Below are 22278 nucleotides of genomic sequence, written 5' to 3'. Positions count from 1 at the left end.
GGTTTATTTGAGATCAGCAGAGAATTACAATTCGAGATCTGTAACCATGGGGAACCACATGCAAGGCCCTGCACAGCAAGGGGAGGAGGAGACCACCTTCACAGAGGGGAAGAGGGAAGACTTACTAGGGCCGAAGCAAACAGAGTCCAGGGCTTGTTGTTGGCTGAGTCCAGGAACAGGAAAGAGGGGGAGTTTGTCTTCTTCCTGCTGGCTTCTGCTGCCATCACAGTGCGTGAGCGTGCCCCCTGCTGGTCTCCTAACTCTGTTTAATTGAGGTCTCTGATTATTGATTTTTTTTACACCAGCAAGAGGGAAATGGCAAAGTGATGAGTTGGAAAGGCCTCTGCCTCTATCATCCTTGCAGGCAAGCCGGTTGTGGAGCGGGTGCTGAGTGGACTTTGTTGTGTGGATGAGTGACTCGGTAATGAGGGACAGTGTGTCCCTCAGAGCCCTGTCCACCCCCAGCCAGGCCTTGAGGCAGTGTCTGTGCTTTCTCAGCTGTTACAGCACCTCCTCTACAAGGTCATTCCAGTGCACATAGGACGGGGAGACTGCCTGGCCTCACCTCTCTCCTTGCGGCTCCTATGATAGCTCTTCAAGTCTAGGGCGCCTTGCTCTAGACATTTTAAGTTACTCAGAACTGAACTGCTTTCTACGTGTTTAGGTCAACAGAGTTAATTGGTCAATATATGTAATTCACATTCACATTCTTTCATTACTAAGTCTTTCTCCTTCTAATGAGTGATATCTGAATTCAGAAAGTATGTTTGGTTCCAAATTGCACATGCAAAACAAAATAGCTAAATAGTGAATTAGCTATTTAGGTCCTCTGAGAAGCAGATGCCAAGAAGGGATTAGATGTATTCGTAAGAGATGTACTGGCACAAACACCTGTGAGGGACGGTGGGGAGGGAGCAGAAGGGGGTGGGAAGAGCCAACAGACTTGATGCAGGTCTGACACCCACGAACGGGGGCGGGAAGGAGGGATGAAAGGGAAGCGGACGGCGTGGGAGGAAAGGACGGGGAGTGAAGGTGTGGAGGAGGAGCTGTAGACCGCTGTGCGGTTCTAAGAAAATCCCGCAAGGTTGAAAGGGTCTTTGAGCCAGAGTCACCCATGGGAGGAGGCCCTGCCTCCCAGTTGTGGGCCCCCTTGGCATCCCTGCCGTGCCCGGGCACCGCCCGGAGCAGCCCTTGGGAAGCTTGGCCTGGCTGCCAGCATGCCAGGGGCCGGGGCTGGAGGCCGGTTATACCTCCTGCACTAGGAGGTCTGAGAGGCTCATTCTTATGGCCGCCACACACAATACTTTGCATTATTTAGGCAGGGCAACCCCAGATTTTACCTGAAACAGCGGCTCGACCCAAGGCAAGTTTGGGGCTTAGTTTCTGCACCCTGGTCTCAGTTCCCCTTCACCGTGAACAGGACTTGCAGTCAGAGCATCATTGAGTGGAGAGCAAATAAAGGATCCACGTCTTGCTGAAAACGTTAAGCTATAGCTCGGCCGCAGAGTAACTTCTGCTTTCATTTCAAAATGCAGTAGGTGCATCACTTCCCTTCTGCCTCGGAGAGACACCGATTCAGGATGTCGGGTGTTGGATGCCTGTTTGGCTCTCCAGAGCTAATGGCTGTTGCTCTGAAGGCTTATTTAATGATTTTTATAGACTGGTTTATAGGCTGAGAGAGCTTCCAGTTGGCCTTTGCTGCTGCATGAGAAGGTCACCTTCTGATGGGCCATCCTTGCCACCATGCCCCACGCGTCTCGGGACCTCTGCCACCACTGGACTAGGGAGCTGGCTTTTGCCCATATGGTGACGGTTCGGAAGCCTGTGTTCTTAGAAGGGCTTCTCTGCAGAGCCCCCGCTGCCAGATCTCTCATTTGGGGAACGCTGTAAAGATGTCAGGATAGATAGTGGTCAGATCCAGTGCAGACAAGCACAGTCCTTGGAGGTGATGAGCCTTAGCTCTGCCAGGCAGCGGTCAGTGAGGCAGGTGGGTGTCCAAATCCCAGGCCATTGGAAAAGCTCCAAAAGAAAGAGGAGGTCTAGGGATACTAGTCACTGAACAGTGATGTTCAGAGGCGCAAACCATTCACTCGGCTGGACGTGATGGGGATGGGGGAGAACCCAGTGTGCAGGGGGTGAGGCAGTGAAGCACAGGGAGAGAAGCAGCGATGAAGTTTCCCACCTTCAAAGAAGAAGGCGGGCTGTGAATGAGGAAGCGAATCTCCTGGAAATACTGGAGTAAATGGTCAGACACTATCAGTAGTTAGAGTCTGATCCGATGTTGGGCTGGTGATGTGTGGACTTAGGGTTCTTTGTCTACCACTTACAGAGGATCTGAATTATTCCAGAGTCTGAGCTGGAACCTTCCTGCTTTGCAGAAAGGGGCTAAGCAGCCCTGGAAGCAAACTACTAAGGTTCAGAAGACCATACCCTCAAGAAGCTAGAGGTACAATTTTATGTGTTCACACTTGCAGATGGTAAGTTCTTTAATAACACTACATCTAGAAAGAGACATAGCACACATCGAATGTCAACTTACTCAAAAGTATGAGATTTTTAAAAGAAACAACACAGCGGGGACTCCATTATCAACAGGGGACTAAAATAGGATCATGGAATAACTGCAAATTGGCCGGTACTCACGTGCCATCAAAACCACTGAGAAATTCTCAGTTTTCATTACCTTTTGACGATGTGATGAGAGTAAACAGTCCTTTCATATCATTGACGTGTCGGTTGCCACCGCCAGGCACAGTCCAAGCGCTAAGTTAATGCTCCATCAAGGCAGAATATTACATATTTAGAGGAAAGTACATGTTAGAAGAAGAAAAAAAAAATTAGAGAGTAGGCTGCTGCTCTTTTCTTATTCCTTTACAGGTACTTAAGCCTCCATCTGATAAATTTCACAGTAGAGGCACTTCTTTAAAGATTATTTCTTTAAAGGTACTTAATCCTCTAATTAGCAAGATTCATAGAAAGAGATACTTCGTCTTATAAATGTATGGTAAGTTTAATAATCTTTATTTTTCTTCAAATTTTTTTTCCAAAATATGGATCATGCGGTGCATAATGCAGCAACCTTATAATTCTTTTAAAGGGAAAAAATAAAGCTTTATTTTTAAAGCTTTAAACTTCACCCTTAAATTAAATATATAGGGAAAATGACTAAATTACATAGCTAAGATCAAGTTTAAGGAATTCAGGACTTAGGGGAAATTACACTGCCTATGTGTTGTATACTTTTTACCCTCTCCCCTGCCACGTAAAAAAAAAAATACTGATGGAAATATAATCTAGTTAAAATTAGATTTCAAGGGACTTCCCTGGTGGCACAGTGGATAAGACTCCGTGCTCCCAATGCAGGGGGCCTGGTTCCATCCCCGGTCAGGGAACTAGATCCCACATGCATGCTGCAACTAAAAGCCTGCATGCCGCAGCAAAGATCTTGCACGCGGCAACAAAGATCCCACCAGCTGCAACTAAGGCCCAGGTGCAGCCAAATAAATAAATAAATATTTTTTAAAAATTATATTTCGAGGGAGTAGTGATGGGGAAAGGAGACAGAGAAGAGAAAGAGGCCTTGAGAGAGAAGTGAGTAAGAGAAAAGTAGGTGTGGGCTTGGCACAGAGATTGTAGGGCCACATTATAGATTGATTTTATTTACGTGTGTCTGAGAGTGCCTAGAGTCCGTTTTAGTAACGGCTCACTATGTTACATCCCTTTCTCTGATTTACTACCTTCACGAGTTTGGTGCCTGGCGTCTCTAATAGCCTGGGCTCTGCAGAGTTCCGATGATTATTTTGGTGTGGTTTACCCAGAAGCAGCTCTGTGCACAGCATTTTCTTTTCTGATAAGTCTGGCTTGTTCCCAAGGCACATCTCACTGTCACCAAGACCAGTCATGCTGATGGTTAAGACAATGGATTGTTTATGAATGAGGTAGGAATCAAGAAACCATGTTTCTCAGTTATCTTAGACAAATCATTTAATCCTTGTGATTCAGATTCCTCATTGTTAAATCGAAGAGGGGGCGTCCCTGGTGGCACAGTGGTTAAGAATCCACCTGCTAATCAAGGGGACACGGGTTCAAGCCCTGGTCCGGGAAGATCCCACATGCCTCAGAGCAACTAAGCCCGTGTGCCACAGCTACTGAGCCTGCGCTCTAGAGCCTGCGAGCCACAACTTCTGAGCCCGTGAGCCACAACTGCTGAAGCCCGCGTGCCTAGAGCCCATGCTCCGCAACAAGGGAATCCACCACAGTGAGAAGCCTGCGCACTGCAACGAAGAGTAGCCCCCGCTCACCACAACTAGAGAAAGCCCACCTGCAGCAACGAAGACCCATCGCGGCCAAAAATAAAAATAAATAAAAAATTTTTAATATAAATAAATAAAAAATAAAAATATCCAAAAAAAAAAAAAATGAAGAGGTTGGACTAGGTATCTTTCAGTTTTAAGTGTCTGTCTATATATTTAAGTTACCCTTTATTAGTAAGACAGGTATTTGTTAAAAGTTGATATTTCCATTGGGAGCTGGGCTGATGAGAATAATGTATAAGTGTAATTAAAAGATTCATTAACTGCTACTATTGTAAAGGGAAGTAAAATATATTTGTTAGAAGTGGATATTTTCATTTTGGAGTAGGCTGATAAGACTACTTACCCGCTGCGGACTCATTTAGACCCAATTCAGAGTCAATATATGTTAACCCTACTCTGCCACTAGTTACTTTTGTTATTTATTAGTCATTTATGAAATGAGTATCCATTATTAGCCAACCTCTTTAGATCATTGGGTTTTTTGATAAGTAAACTTTTAATAAAATTTAGGAAAATTATTAAACATTTATTAATGATTCTCTATTTCAGTTACTATATCTTAACTGTGACAAGAGAAATAGAAAACATTCAGTGAGAATTTAGATATATCTGAAGCTGATTTCTTTTTATTTAGATCATATTCATGAATTAAGAAGCTAAGTCAACATAAACTTCCAGACAGATAAAAAAGTGAAAGAAAATGTGAATGACAGATTGAGAGAGATGTAGGATCCATCCATGAGGATGAATACAATTCCAGGAAGAGAACAGAGATAGTAATGAAAGCAAGAACAGAGAAAATCTCCCCATCTAATATTGATAACATTTTAACAGACTGATACTTAGCTACATCCTCCTGAAATTTTACAAGAATGACAAAGAGCTCTTAGAAGCTTTCTGACATAAAGAAAAACAAAACCAAACAATGGGTTATAAGGCACAGGACCCATGTTTCCATATTTAAAATTTTTCCAATTTTTATCATACTCCTCGTCATACATATTTTAGTTCTTGGGTCTATCTTCTCAAATCTTGTCACCCATAAAACCACCTGTATTTTCTCATATGTATATTCTCTAAACTGAAAAAATTGGAGTGACTTTTAAACTTACTAACTTTCTGGCCAAGAACATTCTTTAAACATAGAAACATACACATTAAAACAAGGAGCTTGGTATTGAATATTGTAAAATCATGCATTTTTCTTCATTTCCAAAAACTTTGATTGAATGGAATTTGGATATATTGCTTTAAAATTTATTCTTTATATTGGTATAAACCATTCCAAACTGGCAAGATAAAGACCTACAGGCTCACTTTGTGATAATTATGGACTTTTCCCCTAGGCTTTACTGAACACACAAAGCTCAGGATACAACAGTGGCAAGCATTTGATGTCTTAAGTAACTTTTCTCCCACTAATATTTAAAGCAAAGCTCAATAACAGTAAAGCAAAAGAAATCCTCAGGGAGAAAGAAGGAAGGAGGGGAGAGAAGGAAGGAAGAAAAATGGAAAACAAAAGAAAAGGTAAGAAAGGGCTTCCCTGGTGGTGCAGTGGTTGAGAGTCCGCCTGCCGATGCAGGGGACGCGGGTTCGTGCCCTGGTCCGGGAGGATCCCACGTGCCGCGGAGTGGCTGGGCCCGTGAGCCATGGCCGCTGAGCCTGCGCGTCCGGAGCTGGAGCCTGTGCTCCACAATGGGAGAGGCCACAAAAGTGAGAGGCCCGCATAAAAAAAAAAAAAAAAAAGGATAAGAAAGCATGAATCCAGAAAAGCATATACTATGGCAGAAGCTATCCTGAAGGCATTTGCTGATTTCTCTAGACTGGAGGGGTACATCAGCTATAGTTTAGGGCCCATGCAAGGTGGAAAGTCAGGGCAGAGACCACCACATAAAGTGAATACCCTGAAAGGAAGCACTATGCTGGATGAATTACAAAATGATCCATTTCTTGAAAAAGGATATACTTACACTAAAAAATTTGTTGTTTTTCTGAAATTCACTTTTAACCAGCATCCTGTATTTTTATTTATTTATTTATTTTTTTGCGGTACGCGGGCCTCTCACTGTTGTGGCCTCTCGCGTTGCGGAGCACACGCTGCGGACGCGCAGGCTTAGCGGCCATGGCTCACGGGCCCAGCCACTCCGCGGCACGTGGGATCCTCCCGGACCAGGGCACGAACCCGCGTCCCCTGCATCGGCAGGCGGACTCTCAACCATTGCGCCACTAGGGAAGCCCCCAAGCATCCTGTATTTTTATTGGCTAAATCTGGTAACCCAACCCCTCAAGTAAGATAGTAATGGAACTTACCTATCTCAGCCTTGGCTCTGGCTGGAAGCAGGTGGTTAGGTAAAGTTTTACTGAAAATTTCCAACAACAAGCAGGTCCTCTTACAGTTTTAAGGCACAAATTCATGCTACCTGTGTGTCCCTAGGTACCTGGAGGAAGCAAATATAAATCCATTCTGAAGGAACCCAACTTAAAACACAGATTTCAAAGAATTACAGGAGATAACTTTACAACAAATATTAATGCACAATGAAAAGACACAAAACATATGACGAAATAAGCCACCATGAGTGAGAGTCAGCAGAAATAATAAATAATAGAATCAGACTTGAAAGACTAACAGTGTTTAACTTTTGGATTTGGAATGCAAACTAAGTAAGCTTAATTTGCAGAAATAAATCAAAAAGGTAATCAGATCTATGACTGAAAAATAACCTGTATTAAAAAAGTATTGTACACAGCTTCTAAAAATTAAAATTTTAATAAATAAAATTAGAGATACAGTGGATTGGCTATTCAGTAGACACTGTTCAAGAGAGAGAATGGGAATGGAAACTGTGAAAGGGAGTTAAAAGACATAGACATGGAGTATTGCACATATAATCCCAGTCCCAGAAGGAAGTAAGAAAGAGAATGGGGCAAGGAAATACTTAAGGATATAATGGTTAAGAATTTCTCAGAATTCAAGAAAGACTCAAATCATCATATCCAAGAAAGTCAAGAAGAAATTAAAATGAAAGGAGGCAAAAACAGACACCTTCCTTTCCTGGATTATCCTTTTTTTTCTGAGGACCCCAGAATACTGTACTCCTCTGTAGAAATACAGATTTAAGCTTTTTAGTAACAGCTAATATGGTTCCTAAACACCACTAACAATTAATTTCACATAATAAATCGAGCCTAATTTTTGTTTTTTGTCCATATTTTATTTTAAGCTGATTTTGGTTAATGGTTATCTAAAAAGATTTTTAAATGTATCGTATCTTTGCAATTATGTAAAAATTATACGTGTGGACTTGGATGGCAGATAAATGCACTCTGATACAAGGCAAGTGTCTCTGTTGGTGTTGACACTTACTCAGACACGGAGAAGAGTACATGTTTCTCTTCACCTGCCAATGACGGGGTTCATGTAAACATTAGGAATAGTAATTCTACAGGTTTAGGTGTCTGCTCTTTTATCAAGGGAAAATTGCTTTCCACTTGCATCCCACTGGCGACAAGAATAGGGATGATGACAATGTATGGTAACAATGATGATGAGAGCTAACATTTATTGAATTACAAGCAAGCTTTTTCTGTAAAGCGCCAGATAGTACATATTTTAGACTTCGTAAGCCACGTGGTCTTTGTCTCATTCACTCAGTTCTGCAGTCATAGTATTAAAGAAGCTATGGACAGTACGTAATTGAATGAGCATAGCTGTGTGCTAATAAAACTTTATTTACAAAACAGTTCAGGGTCCAGATTTGGCCTGAAGGCTGTAGTTTGCTAGCCCCTGGATTAAATGATTGCAGATATTTGAATTCCAGTGGATTACTTTATTGTAGCTGTGTTGTACTTCTTTAACTTCTGCTTTAAATTCTGTTATTCTTTAAAATATATAATAAATTAGTATACAAATAAAGATATATTAGATTTATTTTAGTCTTAAAAAATTATTCCCATATCGTGTGTGTTTGCTAAAGTCTTGTAACATCATCTTCTGTTGGAAAAATAATAATAATTGGTATTGACTTATTAGTAATGGTGTTAACTTTTACTGTATAGCCAGTCATCCCCCAAATGTAGTAACTTAAAGCAGAGTCCCATTATTTGCTCACAGTTCTGTGGGTCAGCAATTCGGGTCTGTTTTTGCTCCATGCAGGGGCAGTTCCCTGTCCGTGTATAGGTCTCACCTGGAGAGGCTGAATTGGCTGGCGAGGCCGGGTCCTCTCTCCACGCACTCTTTCGTCCTCTATGAGACTAGCCTGGACTTTTTCTGAAGAGGAGCAGGCAGGTAATAGGGAAGAACAAATCTGACTCCATAATGGATCTGTTTCTTGTCCTTTAACCTTTGTATTCTATTGCTTTTTTTTACAAGTTAATCATTAAAAGGATGTTGCCCATTTCCAGAAACCCTGCCTCCCCTGCCTGAGTGTTAAGTTAAAAATACCTTTGTTCGGCTCCCAGGAAACATCCTGACAAGGTCCACCTGTGAATGGCTGCAGGAAAGAAGAAATTAACACCTCCCCTCTGGAGGCTGGCTGGAACCAGGAAATGTTTGCAACAACTTACTGCCTTTTTTTACTTTACCTCCTCAGCTTCCCCTCTTTGTTCCTTAAAGAAACTAGCATCCAAACCTGGGCAAGATGGGTCTTTGGGACATGAGTCCACCATCTGTTCAGTTGGCTGGCTTCTGGAATAAATTCGCTATACCTTGCCCCAACAACTTGTCTCTCGATTGATTGGCCTGTCGTGCGTTGAACAGTATGAGCATAGACTCGGTAACAGGCAGAGTCCCCAACATCAAGAGAGGGCAAGGCCTTGCACACAGGAGTCCCATGGTCAAGGCCAGATTTAAGGACTGTCTCCTGATGGGAGGAACAGCAAAGTCACGTTGCAAAGAGACATACAGTTACGCCAGGAAGAAGTGAGAGTCCACAAGATGGTCTGGGATGTCCTTGGGGTCGTGTTGCATGTGCTCTCGCTCCAGACCCACTTCGCCATCAGCCATTTAGGGTGTATAAACTAGTTTACTCTAGTCCGGGCACATCGTTAGTCACAAATTATGTACAAAAGAGGCGAATAAGCATATGTGTTGCTTAAAGCCATTTAACTCATGTTCCCATGCAGAGTTGCCATTTAAACTGTTTCCAGTTTTCATTCTAGTCCATGTCTTTCCATGACCAGGCCAAGACCAGAGCCATTTATTTAGTTAGTTAGTTGAGATACATACCCTGACTGCTACTAAGAGGATTTAAAGCAGCTGCTCAGTTTCTTTTTTCTCAGTTCCCCTGGGTATTAGGGAAGCACACTCCTTTTCATCTGAGCCTGAAGCCTGGCCTCCAGCCCAAGTAAAAAAAATGCACTCTTGATAGCCGAATACACCCCTACCCAGTTTAACACTGAATCTTACAAAATGTTCTTAACTTCAGTTCCATTTTTCTGGGAATACAGAGCCAGGTTTACCTCTCCTAAATGTTCCCTGCTTTCAGGCTCTTACATCCATGCAGAAAGCATGGTTGCTCTAAAAACTTAAGGTATTTTGATTCTTCTCTATGTTCACCAGCCCATCTCAGTGACACAAGGCTAATATTCTGGTTTTCTTAGAAACCGTTGTCTTCTGCATTCAATATTGTCATGTGCCTACCACCCAATTATCAGGATATATTGCCAAATCTATATTCATTTTCAAATAGAATTTGCAGTCTACAGCTCTCCTTTTTAAGATTTTGACTCTTCCTAATAAATGCCAAAATGTTTATCAAACAATTTTCCAAATATAGAACCTCCTGTACATTTTTGATGTTCTGTAACAAAAATATATGCTAAATTTAAGAAACATACATATTATAAAAAGCATATACAGTAAAGTGAAGCCTAAATTGACCTATTTTTATTCTTCCTCAAGTCTTAGTCCTGATACAGTCATTCCTCTTTAAAAGTTTCTGTGCTTGCTATTTTTGATAGGAAAAAAAAAGTTGATTTACAAAATATAGCAAAACTTGGCTGCAGTTGAGACACACTGTTAATATGGAAAGGGAGTTAATAGGGTAACTCCCAAAGAAAGGAACAAGAAAAATCCTCTTTTGAGAAAACAGAGTGGAAAGATTTTATCACAACCTATTTTTTTTCTCTCTACCTCTTCCTACTTTGGACTTCCTACTTCAGACAAACACCTAGGAGAATCCCACTCTTAGACCTTTTGTATTTGTCTAATACAGCTATTCATTTTCAAAGTAGATTATAATTTAGGGGCTGTGAGGACTTTCCAGGACTTCTGTAACCAGTGGTCATGTGGCTGTAAGTTTCTGGTCAAGAGCAGTCCTGGAACCAAGCAGGACCCTGTGGGCCCTTCCTGGGATAGACCCCACCCCACCCCATGTCCTCCACCTGCCTCTTGCTTATGAAAAGCTTTAGCCTCCTAGGCCTTCCCTGAGTTCCAAAGAAGACATTTAATCAGAGAAGTGAGAAAATGCAGAAACAAGGAAAACAGTCAAGCAAGACAAGATAATAATAGTTTAGCCATTAAACAAAGTCAAGGACATTTAGTTCCTCCTCAAGGGCTGTAGATACTATTCTGAGCCATGTCCTTGAGCCACTGTGCGTTACCTGCATGCTGCCCACCCGCATGGAGACCCCAGACCGGTTGGAACCAGAAGGCTGATGATGTTGACCCCAATTACCTCACCACCAACCAATCAGAAGAGTGTCCGTGAGATGATCACACACCCCAAAGCCCTCTCCTTCACTCTGTCCTTAAAAACCTTTCCCTGAAAGCCATTGGGGAGTTTGGGCCCTTTGAGCATGAGCTGCCCGGGCTCCTTGCTTGGCCCAACACTGGGCGCCTTGCGAAAAGTGCTGAGCTTTCCTTTACCACGACCCGGTGTCAGTAGATTGCTGCGCTTTCCTTCACCACGACCAGGTGTCGGTAGATTGTCTTTACTGCCTGTGGGTGAGTGGGCCCTGGTTTGGTTCTGTAACAGTCCCTTTTACTTAAGCTCATGGAAGAAAAACTTGAAAACCAAAGAGGTAAACCTAAGATTCTCTTTTAGCTGAATTTGAGGGAGAATGTGAAGGCTAGTGCTTGGGTGAATTTCCTTTTGGGTGAAGGCCAGAGGGGTGGGTTAGCCCTGGTTTGCTTCACTGGGCTCCGCTAGTGAAGGGTTCTTCCTTCTTTTGGAAGAGCTTTGTTCGGAAGGGCTCCAAAGAAGAAAACGGAGGAACGGGTTCTGATGGCTGTTGTCATCTCTGTCTGCCAGGCTTCTGCCGGAGACCCCAGGGCTGCTGTGGCCAGCACTGTGGCTTTCTGAGCTCCTGTTCTGATAGTGCAAGGAAGCTGCTCTTGGTAGGAATCTGAATGAGCCCTAAATCTCTGTAGGACGTATGTTTGTCTCTAGGTGCAGGGAACTCACCGGGACTGATGCAAGTAATGGTGACAGGAAGGGAAGGGTGATGAGGAATACATGTTAGCAGAAGGAGCGAGGCTGCAGGAAGAGTTTGCTAAAGACTTACACCCATGTTTCTCTCTACAGCCTCCCTTTCTTCTCCTCTGCAGGGTCTGTCTCTTCATCCCTTATTTCTTTTTTCTATCTACCTCTTACTTTTGTTATTAACTATTCACAAGTTCTTTTCCTTATTGTACTTCCTTTGGTATAATCAATCCTATTCTTTTTTTTTTTTGGCCATGCTGCGTGGCTTGCAGGGTCTTAATTCCCGGACCAGGGCCACAGCAGTGGAAGCACCGAGTCCTAACCACTGGACCGCCAGGGAATTCCTATACTATTCTTTTAAAAGACCTATGTCTACTCAGCTTTTGTTCCTCTGATAAGTATTGGGAAAGAAACAGCAGTGATTAAGAGATGAGTGGTATTTCCAAATTAATATATTATTTTATAGAATACATTTATTATATTTTCATTTAGCATAGGTAACTAAGAAATTTGACTATGACATTTCACTTTTTAATTTACTTTTCTAAAATTTGTACACAAAGAGCCTTGTGTCAGTGAGCTGGGGATGGCTGGTTGTAGTGGGGGCAGTTAGTTATTGTCTGGCTATCCTATTTGGCACCCCAATCTCTTTTTTGAGAACCCTTTATCATGTGTCATTTTTGGAGGAAGTGGCTTCTTTTCCTTATAGGAACAAAAGGCTGCAGGGGTGGGGAAATAGCAGGGAGAGGGGTATTGAGCCTATGATGGAGGATTGGATATTTAGACTTCTTTGAGACTTTGAATCAGTGAAGCATGGGTATGAGAACACTTACAAGTTGACAAAATGTTACTGCTGCAAGACCTTCGCAGCAGTAACAACGTGCTTCCCGACCATCGAGAGCAACTTGCTTCCTGACCCTGGAGATCAACTTGGTTCCTATTCTTTGTCCAAGTTGGGGGACCCAGCTTTCCAGGAATTCTCTAAGCTCTTCTAATAAATTCCATTTTGCTTATTATAGCCAGAGTTGGTTTTTGTTGTTTGCAAGAAAAAAAAAAAAATCCAGATTCTATTGCCAAAAATGCTCCGGGGTACCAACTCCACAGTGCTCTCTGAAGTGGCCGAGTGGATCATGAGTCACTCTGGATGCTTCAGGGACATGTTTAATATTTCTGAATGACTTTTTATATTTAAAGTGAAAATTTAGAAAATTCAGAAAAAAATTTAGAAAGAATAAAAAAAGTTCTCACCAGCTAAATGCAACTACTGAAAATTATTTGCAAAGTTATCTCAAAATCAGGGACTTCCTTGGCGGTCCAGTGGCTAAGACTCTGCGCTCCCAATGCAGGGGGCCAGGGTTTGATCCCTGGTCAGGAAACTGGATCCCACATGCCGCAACTAAGAGTTTGAATGCCACAACTAAAAGATTTCACGTGCTGCCACTAAGACCCAGCACAGCTAAATAAATAAATAAATTTTAAAAAATAATAAAAGTTATCTAAAAATCAGAAAAGCATTAAGCACATATTTCTATTTATCTATCCATATCTCTATTTAAATATGAATCAGGTAGAAATTCTTTCACTTTTCTTCTTTGCTATTTGGTCTTTTTCTATCTGTAGTCAGTTGTGTACACAACAGATCTTCATCAGTGTTGGAAGTCTTGTCAATTCAACCACAGGAATTTCTATGACATTTCTGCTAAAGACTGGTATTTTGTCTGCTTTGTTCAGTTTGCAGGAAAATAAAGTTATGAATACGTTCAGGCCATATTGTCTTTTACATCTCATTCACAATGGATAATAAACACCTAAATGGCCCAGTGTGATATGAGGATTTTGAAGCTCAACAGTCCTGGGTTCACACACATGCCTTGCATTTACTAGCTGTGTGACCTGAGGCATATTATGTGATCTTTATGCTTCTTAGTTTTGTTACTGAAAGCTCAGCCTCTCTGCACACGGGTGCAGAATTAAATCTCGGAGACAGAGTTTGGGGTGAAGCAGAAAAGGACAGCTTTATTACTTTGCCAGGATTTGATGAGGGTCTTTGTAACCATGACTCAGGGTGGGAAGTGTGCAGGGCGTGCGCTCCCTTCACCTCATCTCAGGTGGTCTCCTCGTCTTGACGAGCTTCTCTGGCCCCTTCAGTCTTGCCTCAGGTGGTTTCCTGGCTGCTCCCCCCTGATTAGCAACTGTTCCATAATCTGCCCTTTGGAACTCAGGGGAGGTCATGGAGGCTGGAGTCTTGCCTACAAGAAACGGGAACCTCACAGGGCCCCGCTCAGCTTCAGTTTCCCTATTTGCACAACAGGGATGAGAATATCTGCCTTCGAGGTGAATGTGAAGATTAAAGGTAGCATATGAAAAATGCCTGGTGTAACAACTAGCCATCCACCGTGCGTGGAACCTCTACTGTCCATGTGTCTTCTATACTAAGTAGGCAGTAAACGGCAGGCAATATTAAATTTAAAAGAAAGGATAGCAGCCAATTCCACAGTTTTCTCCCCTTACTTATTGCCTTAAATCAGTAATTTTTTTTTTTTTTTTTTTTTTTTGCGGTACGCGGGCCTCTCACTGTTGTGGCCTCTCCCGTTGCGCAGCACAGGCTCCGGACGCGCAGGCTCAGCGGCCATGGCTCACGGGCCCAGCCGCTCCGCGGCATGTGGGATCTTTCCGCGGCATGTGGGATCTTCCCGGACCGGGGCACGAACCCGCGTCCCCTGCATCGGCAGGCGGACTCTCAACCACTGCGCCACCAGGGAAGCCCAATCAGTAATTCTTTACTTTTTTTTTGAGCACCCCTTTGAGACCAAGGAAAGAGGTGGATCCTCTTCCTAGGAAAATAAACATCACAAGTCCAGATTTTTGTGTAAAATCTAATGGGATTCTCAGACCCCTTAAAGCCATTCCATGGACTTGATATTAAGAATCCTGGCTTTAAATCAAGTAGCTTCCTTGTAAGTTGCTTGTTGTGAGAGAGTGTTGAAAGTACCTGTGTTCCCCTGCAGCTGGGATGGGGCTTCAGAAACAGTTCTGGCCGAGGACTCCTGGGGGAGGACACATGACTCTTTCAGTCCAGAACCATTATGGGCAGGTGTGAGTTCTCCGTCTTCTCTTTCCCATCAGTAGAGCTGGAAGTAAAGGACTTTAAGACGGCAGAGTTGTGAAATGTAAGCACCCCACGTCCCAGAATTGTAGGAGAGCCACCAAAGAGACCCTCCTGACTCACACTGGATTAGGATGATGGAGGAGTACATCTGTGTTGTGCTAATTCCCTGAGAGGTCAGAGTGCCTGCGAAGGCAGCTACTATGGCTTAACTCAACTAATACATCCCCTCTGCTGGCACATAAAGCCTCAGACCACTTGGATCAATCTGGACCATAACCATGTTAAATCAAATCTGTATATGAATAATAACAGGTTTATAAAATGCTTGTTCAACAGTCTTTCACACATCTAGGAGGGCAGGGATTATCGTTCTCTTTTATAGACAGAGCGAACTAAAACTCAAAAACTTAAGTGCCTTGTCCAAACACACTAGTGGAGACCAATGCTCTTCTACGATGCTATATATTTTTACAGAAATATGTCTTAGAATGCTCCTGGAACTTTAAAAAATCTAATCTAGCCATTCATTCATTCTAGGTTTGTTCTACTAAAGATGTGAGGTGGTTATCTTTCAACTAGATCCTATTTATTAAAGGGTTTGGCTAAAGTGGATGTTATATAGAGAAAGTCTGATAATTTTCTGGAATTATCCTTTGTTAAACTACTGGATGGTTTCAATGAAAATACCACATATATTTGATAAAAACTGTTAATCAAAGCAATACATTTTTATTGGGAAATTTGCTGACAATAACATGAATTTTACATTTTACATTTTTCCGTCAAAAACAAAGTATTTGTGGGACTTCTCTGGTGGCCCAGTGGCTAAGACTCTGTGCTTCCAATGCAGGGGCCCCAGGTTCAATCCCTGGTCAGGGAACTAGATCCCACATGCAGGCTGCAACCAAGGGTTCTTATGAGACAACTAAAAAGATCCCGCGTGCCACAACTAAGACCCGGTGTGGCCAAAATAAATAAATAAATATTAAACAAAACATTTGCTTCAAAACAAGTGAAAGGTGTATTTTTAAAAGAAATCACAAAATTCACGTCTTTAATCCTTTATTATTATGAAATATATAACACAGAACAGTACATAAACATATGTACAGTTTAATGGATAAATATAAAGCAAATATGTAAGCAACCACCATCTAGGTCAAGAAATAAAGTAGCAGCACTCTAGAAGCAACCATCCTCAGTACAAAATTCACTTACTATTAATTCAACATTAATCTTTTGAATTCATTGGAACATAAATTTTCCACAATTGCTTTAGACACAGGAATTGAAAACGAATAGTTTGTTTTTTAGCAGATTTAAAGTAGCAAGGTATTTGCTTTAGATAACCAACTTCCACTTGTCAGAACATGTTATTCTTTCAAAGGAAGTGAACATCACAGTGAAAGTACTGACACCCTCAGAGAGAGAAATCAAAGTGAGCTGTATTGTTATTAATTTTTTTTACTACGGGGACATCATTCAGATTTGAATTCCTTCATCAAATGGAGATGCCACCATCAGCCAAAATTAAACAACTTAGAGCACATTATGATATATCCTCAAAAGAAGATAATTTCTTTCCATATTCGAGAGTTGAGTTAGACTTAGCTATGAGCAACATGGAATCCAAAATTACAGTGGCTTACCAAAATAGCAGATTACTTTCTCTCACATGTAAAAATCTGGCGGTAGTCTCTCCTGGGCTGATATGCCTGTCCACGGTGCCAGGAAACCAGGCTGCTTCTTTTTGCTCTGTCATCCTTAGCACATGGCTTCCACTTCATAGTTCAAGATGGCTATTCAAGCTCCGGCCATCAAATTCATGTTGTGCCAGAGGAAGGAGAGAGGGAGAATAGCCCCCTCTCTTTAAGGATTTCCTGTAAGTTCCTTGCACGGCTTCTGCTTATTTCCTACTGGACAGACGTTGGTCACATGACCACATCAAGCTACAGGGAAGTGAGGACACACAGTCTTCTGGACAGACATGGGTCCCACTACAAACCAAGGGTTCTACTAAGAAAGAAAAGGATAAAAGATACTGGCAGAAAGCCTCTTTGCCACAGAGGGCTATTCTATTTGTGGGGTTCCATAGGTAAATCTATTCACTATATAAACAGGTCAATATTCCTTCGAACAGGAAAGTAGCTTTCATGTAGAAAACATCAAAAATCTGTTTCAGAATTCTGCAAACAAAATTTACTCTTTTTAGATGTTGATTTAAGGTGGCCTGTCTTTTTTGATATAGCTGATGAATATTCCTTTTTCTAGAAGTATACTTTTGTGATGCAAGAAAGGATGAAAGCCAGATGGGAAAACACTTTAAAAGGAGAGAATTTGGTGCCATACCACCTGGCAAGCAGTCAACACTGATACAAGTTTGGAGCCGTGCTGATGGAGTCATATGTCCCTCCTGGGCTGGGCTGCAAGGACAGAGACCCGTTCGTGTGTGCCAAGGGTGCTCCCTGCTGCCGTGTGTTTACTGTGGTGGCCTAAATGCACATAACACAGGTCAACGGTGAGCTTAAAAGGACATTCCTACAGAAGTCATACAGCCTTGAAATGAAGCTTGATTCATTAGGAAATATTGGACATTGACATGAGTGATATCATCATAACATTTCCTTAAACACTGCATGAAAAGCTGGGTACCATGTTAACTCTATCCTAAGTTGGATTACACTGTATGCCTGTGACTCCCTTAACCTAGCAATATCCCAGGAATTCAAATTCTGAACAAAATACCTGTATATGCATATTTGGAAGGTTTTGCAGAAGTGATGTCCTGTCGGGGGAGTGTTGACAGGGGAGGTGCTTGCTAGCTGCAGGATCTGGAGAAACCCTACTTTAACAAGAAATCATTGCAAAATCTATCAGAGGCCTCTAGAGTTCACCAGAGTCTTTTAAGCAAATCTTGCTTTACTAAAGACCCCGAAATGGTGTAATCTCTCTAAAATTTAAGAGACTAAAAGGGCCCCAAGAAACCACTTTTAGGCTTTCCCTCTGCTTTGTTTCAAAGGCAGATAATAACTGAAGGGCAAAACAGAAGCCTTAGGGGCAGTGATAAGCTCTTTTTGGAGAAATGTTGCTCGTTTATGTAGTTCCTAACATTTTTTAAAACATTTAAAAATAAATACCATTTGTTCATAAGAAAAGAGTAATTGGTAAAAAGTAGATAAAATGATGAACATTTATCAAAATATGAATCAGCTTTCTCTTAAGGTTTTATACTGTTTTGCAAAAAGAAGCTGGCAAAGTTTGCATTGCAAAACGATCTGGATAAACCAGGGATCTGAACAGATAAGGCCTGAGCACTGTCACCACGGTACTTTCACTCCCTCACCAAGAGGTGTTGCCTCATATACTGGTTGGATAACTAACTGTTTGCTTCTGTGTTGGGGTAACTTCCGGTAAGGAGTGCTTCCTTTTTGGATCCAGCCTGCTTTACTGTAATCTTACCAGGGCTGCGGAAGAAAAGTAAAGTCTAAAATGTGAACCCAGAAGCAATGTTCCGTCAGACTACAACTTTAGTCTGTGAGTACACGGGCTTACATGAGTAGACAATGCCATGCAAATTACACTGAATATTGTGGTTTTGTGAGCAGGCATTGGTTGGTACCTTGGGGTCACCTGTGCTATATGTCTGATTATCCATTTCACGTGAGATGTATAGTATTATGATTGAGATTGTACTTTAAGTTCTGTGGGTAATAATTCCATAGCATAAATTTTATCGTTCAAACCATTTTAAAGTGTACAATTCTGTGGCATTAAGTAAATTCACGTTGTTGCACAAGCATCACCACCATCCACCTCCAGAAGTTTTTCATCGTCCCCGACTGAAAGTCGGTCCCCATAAAAACACAGCTCTCCCTTACCCCCTCTCCTCAGCCACTGGTATCCTCTATTCTACTTTCTATCACTATGAATTTGACTACAATAGCTATCTCATCTAACTGGAATCATACATTTGTCCTTTTGTGACTGGCTTATTTCTCTTAGCATAATGTCTTCAAGGTCCATCCATGTTGTAGTATGTGTCAGAAGTGCCTTCCTTTTTAAGTGCCTTCCTCTGTGTGTGTGTGTGTGTGTGTGTGTGTGTGTGTGTATAGTTTTAAAAAATCCATATATATGAATACACACTGGGTTGCTTCCACCAACGCCTTTGCAGACGTTGTTTCTGTGAATATTGGTGAACAAATATCTGTCTGAGTTCCTGCTTTCGTTGGGGCATTAACCCAGAAGTGGAATTGCTGGATCATATGGTAATTCTATTTTTTTTTTTTTTTTTTTTTATGGTACGCGGGCCTCTCACTGTTGTGGCCTCTCCCGTTGCGGAGCACAGGCTCTGGACGCGCAGGCTCAGCGGCCATGGCTCACGGGCCTAGCCGCTCCGCGGCATGTGGGATCTTCCCCGACCGGGCGCGAACCCGTGTCCCCTGCATCGGCAGGCGGATTCTCAACCACTGCGCCACCAGGGAAGCCCGGTAATTCTATTTTTAATGTTTTGCAGAATCTCCACAGTGGCCGCACGATTTTACATTCCCTCAAGCAGGGCATAAGGGCTCCAGTTTCTCCATATCCTCATCAATGCTTTTTATTTTCTGCTTTTTTGTTTTTTTATAATTTTTTAATAATAGACATCCTGCAGGGTGTGAGATAGTATCTTGCTGTTGTTTTGACTTGCATTTCCTAATGCTTAGTCATGTTGCGTACCTTTTCATGTGCTTATTGGCAGTGTGTATATTTCCTTCAAGTCCTTAATCCATTTTAAAATCAGATTTCTTTGCTGTTGAGTTGTAGAAAACTCCCTATATATTCTGGATATCAGTCCTTATCAGATATGATATCACGTGGTGCTTTAAGGGGTAATTAAGTCTGCACCATGGCTGAGTAGCATAGACGCAGGGGACGAACACAAGCTTTGTGTAAGTGAACATACTGATAAGCAGGTGTCGTTGGGGGAAGGAATAACTAGAGGCTAGAAATCCCCCACAAATGCCAAAGTAAAGGGCTTTGACCTTTCACTCTTAGCACAGAGCTCTCCTTCTGTATCTCCCCTAGAGTGCGGGTGTGAAGGTACCTCAAGTCTTGCCCTATTTTTCTCAGATCCCAACAACCACCTAAAGACCCACCCCAGACAGATCAGTGATTCGCTTTAGAGCAGCGTTTCTCAAACTTCCCTCACTTAACAAATTTTGCCATATTCACAGAATATCTAATTTTTCTTTACTGTCATATTCACATAGTATATAACATTTTTTCCTAACACTTTTCTTTAAATCAACTCAGTTTTTAAACTTAAATTGATCTCAAAAGGAAACTTTAAAAATCAGCATTGTAAATGGAAAACCAGAATCAGGGGCCCTTCTGGCCACAGCAGATTACAAACATCAGTTACTCCCTTGTCATCCTGGACTTGCCCTGATGGCGCATGGGCCCTAGAGAAGCATGCACTCTGCCTACAGGGAGCCCCGTCACACCTGCTGGCACCCTAGGGGGCTATTTATTGAACAGAGGGGGCTGTACACAGATTTGTGCTCAGGGAGTAGAAATGGGCTGACGGTGGGATAGTAGCATCTCAAATAACTTTCTATGCATACATTTCGGAAAACACTGCTCTAGTCTAGAAAAGAGTTCTCAAGATTTTCGTCTTGAGGGAGAAGCCACAGATTCCCCCATGGAATCTCTTCTGTTTATGTGAGGAACATAGAAAGGGGGATGGAGGCCCAAGTGACATGACTGTCTCTTGTCTGAAAGTAATGCTTTTTTTTTCTTTTTAATTAATTAATTTTTATTTATCTATTTAATTTTTGGCTGCATTGGGTCTTTGTTGCTGCACGTGGGCTTTCTCTAGTTGCGGCGAGCGGGGGCTACTCTTTGTTGCGGTGTGCAGGCTTCTCATTGTGGTGGCTTCTCTTGCTGTGGAGCACGAGCTCTAGGCATGCGGGTTTCAGTAGTTGTGGCACGTGGGCTCAGTAGTTGTGGCTCGTGGGCTTAGTTGCTCTGTGGCATGTGGGATCTTCCTGGACCAGGGCTTGAACCTGTGTCCCCTGCATTGGCAGGTGGGTTCTTAACCACTGCGCCACCAGGGAAGTCCCTGAAAGTAATTCTTTAATTTGGTAGTTCTCAAACTTTGTGGTCTCAGGACTCCTTTACATCCTTAAAAATTATTGAGGACTCCAAAGAACTTTTTTTTATGTGGGTTTTATCTACTGATATTTACCAGGTTAGAAATTAAAACTAAGAACATTCTAAAATGTTTATTAATTCATTTAAAATAATAAACTACATGTTAACATAAATATTTTTAGGAAAATAACTGTATTTTTCAAAACAGAGTGGCTTTGTCTACATCTTTGTGTGTCTCATTAATAACTGCCTTCGTGGAACTCAGCTGTATTCTCACATCTGCTTTGCACTCAGTCTTTTGCAATAACACTTGTCGTGTAGCCTCAGGAAAACTGTACTGTACACTCAGAAAAGAGAGTGAACAAGTCAAATAATGCTTTATTAGTATGAAAAGTTTTGACTTCAGAGATCTTTTGAAAGGGTCTTGACTACTCCCAGCTCACACTTGAAAATTCTGCTTTAATTCATTTAGAGGTAGCATAGTGTAGTGGATGCGAGGGTATTTTCTAGGGCCCAAATGCCACAGTCCTCCTGCTTTTATTATCTCTGTGACTTTAGCCAACTATTTGCTCTAGTTTTCCTTCTTTCTTTTTTTTAAATAAATTTATTTATTTTATTTATTTATTTTTGGTCATGTTGGGTCTTCATTGCTGCGCATGGCCTTTCTCTAGTTGCAGTGAACGGGGGCTACTCTTCGTTGCAGTGTGCAGGCTTCTCACTGTGGTGGCTCCTCTTGTTGCGGAGCATGGGCTCTAGGCACGCGGGCTTCAGTAGTTGTGGCTCGCGGGCTCTAGAGCGCAGGCTCAGTAGCTGTGGCACACGGGCTTAGCTGCTCCATGGCATGTGGGATCTTCCCAGACCAGGGCTCGAACTCGTGTCCCCTGCATTGGCAGGCGGATTCTTAACCACTGTGCCACCAGGGAAGCCCCTGTACTTTAATTTTTAATATTTAGAGATGTAATACACTAAGAATTCATTTTGGAGCATGATACCAAGAGAGGAGCTAATTTTCTTTCTTTCAGAATGGGTAACTAATTGTCTCAACATTTCTTGAATATTCCATCACTTTACAACTGATTTCCAATTTCTCCTTTATAATACAGTGATTTGTTATAACCACATGGATCTATTTTTGGCCATTTCATTCCGTTTGTATTTGTCTCTTCCAGTATCCATAACATGCAATCTAAATTACTTTTGCTTTATAGTAAATTTTAATGTATGGTATGAAAAGCTCCCTCTCGTCATTCTCCTTTCTCCTAATTTTGAATTTTTAATGAGTTCATTTCTCAAGATA

Source organism: Lipotes vexillifer, unplaced genomic scaffold (assembly GCF_000442215.2).
Source record: "Lipotes vexillifer unplaced genomic scaffold, Lipotes_vexillifer_v1.1 scaffold439, whole genome shotgun sequence".
Taxonomy (NCBI): Eukaryota; Metazoa; Chordata; class Mammalia; order Artiodactyla; family Lipotidae; genus Lipotes; species Lipotes vexillifer.
The sequence above is the reverse complement of the archived record's forward strand: the minus strand, read 5'-3'. Positions refer to the sequence as shown.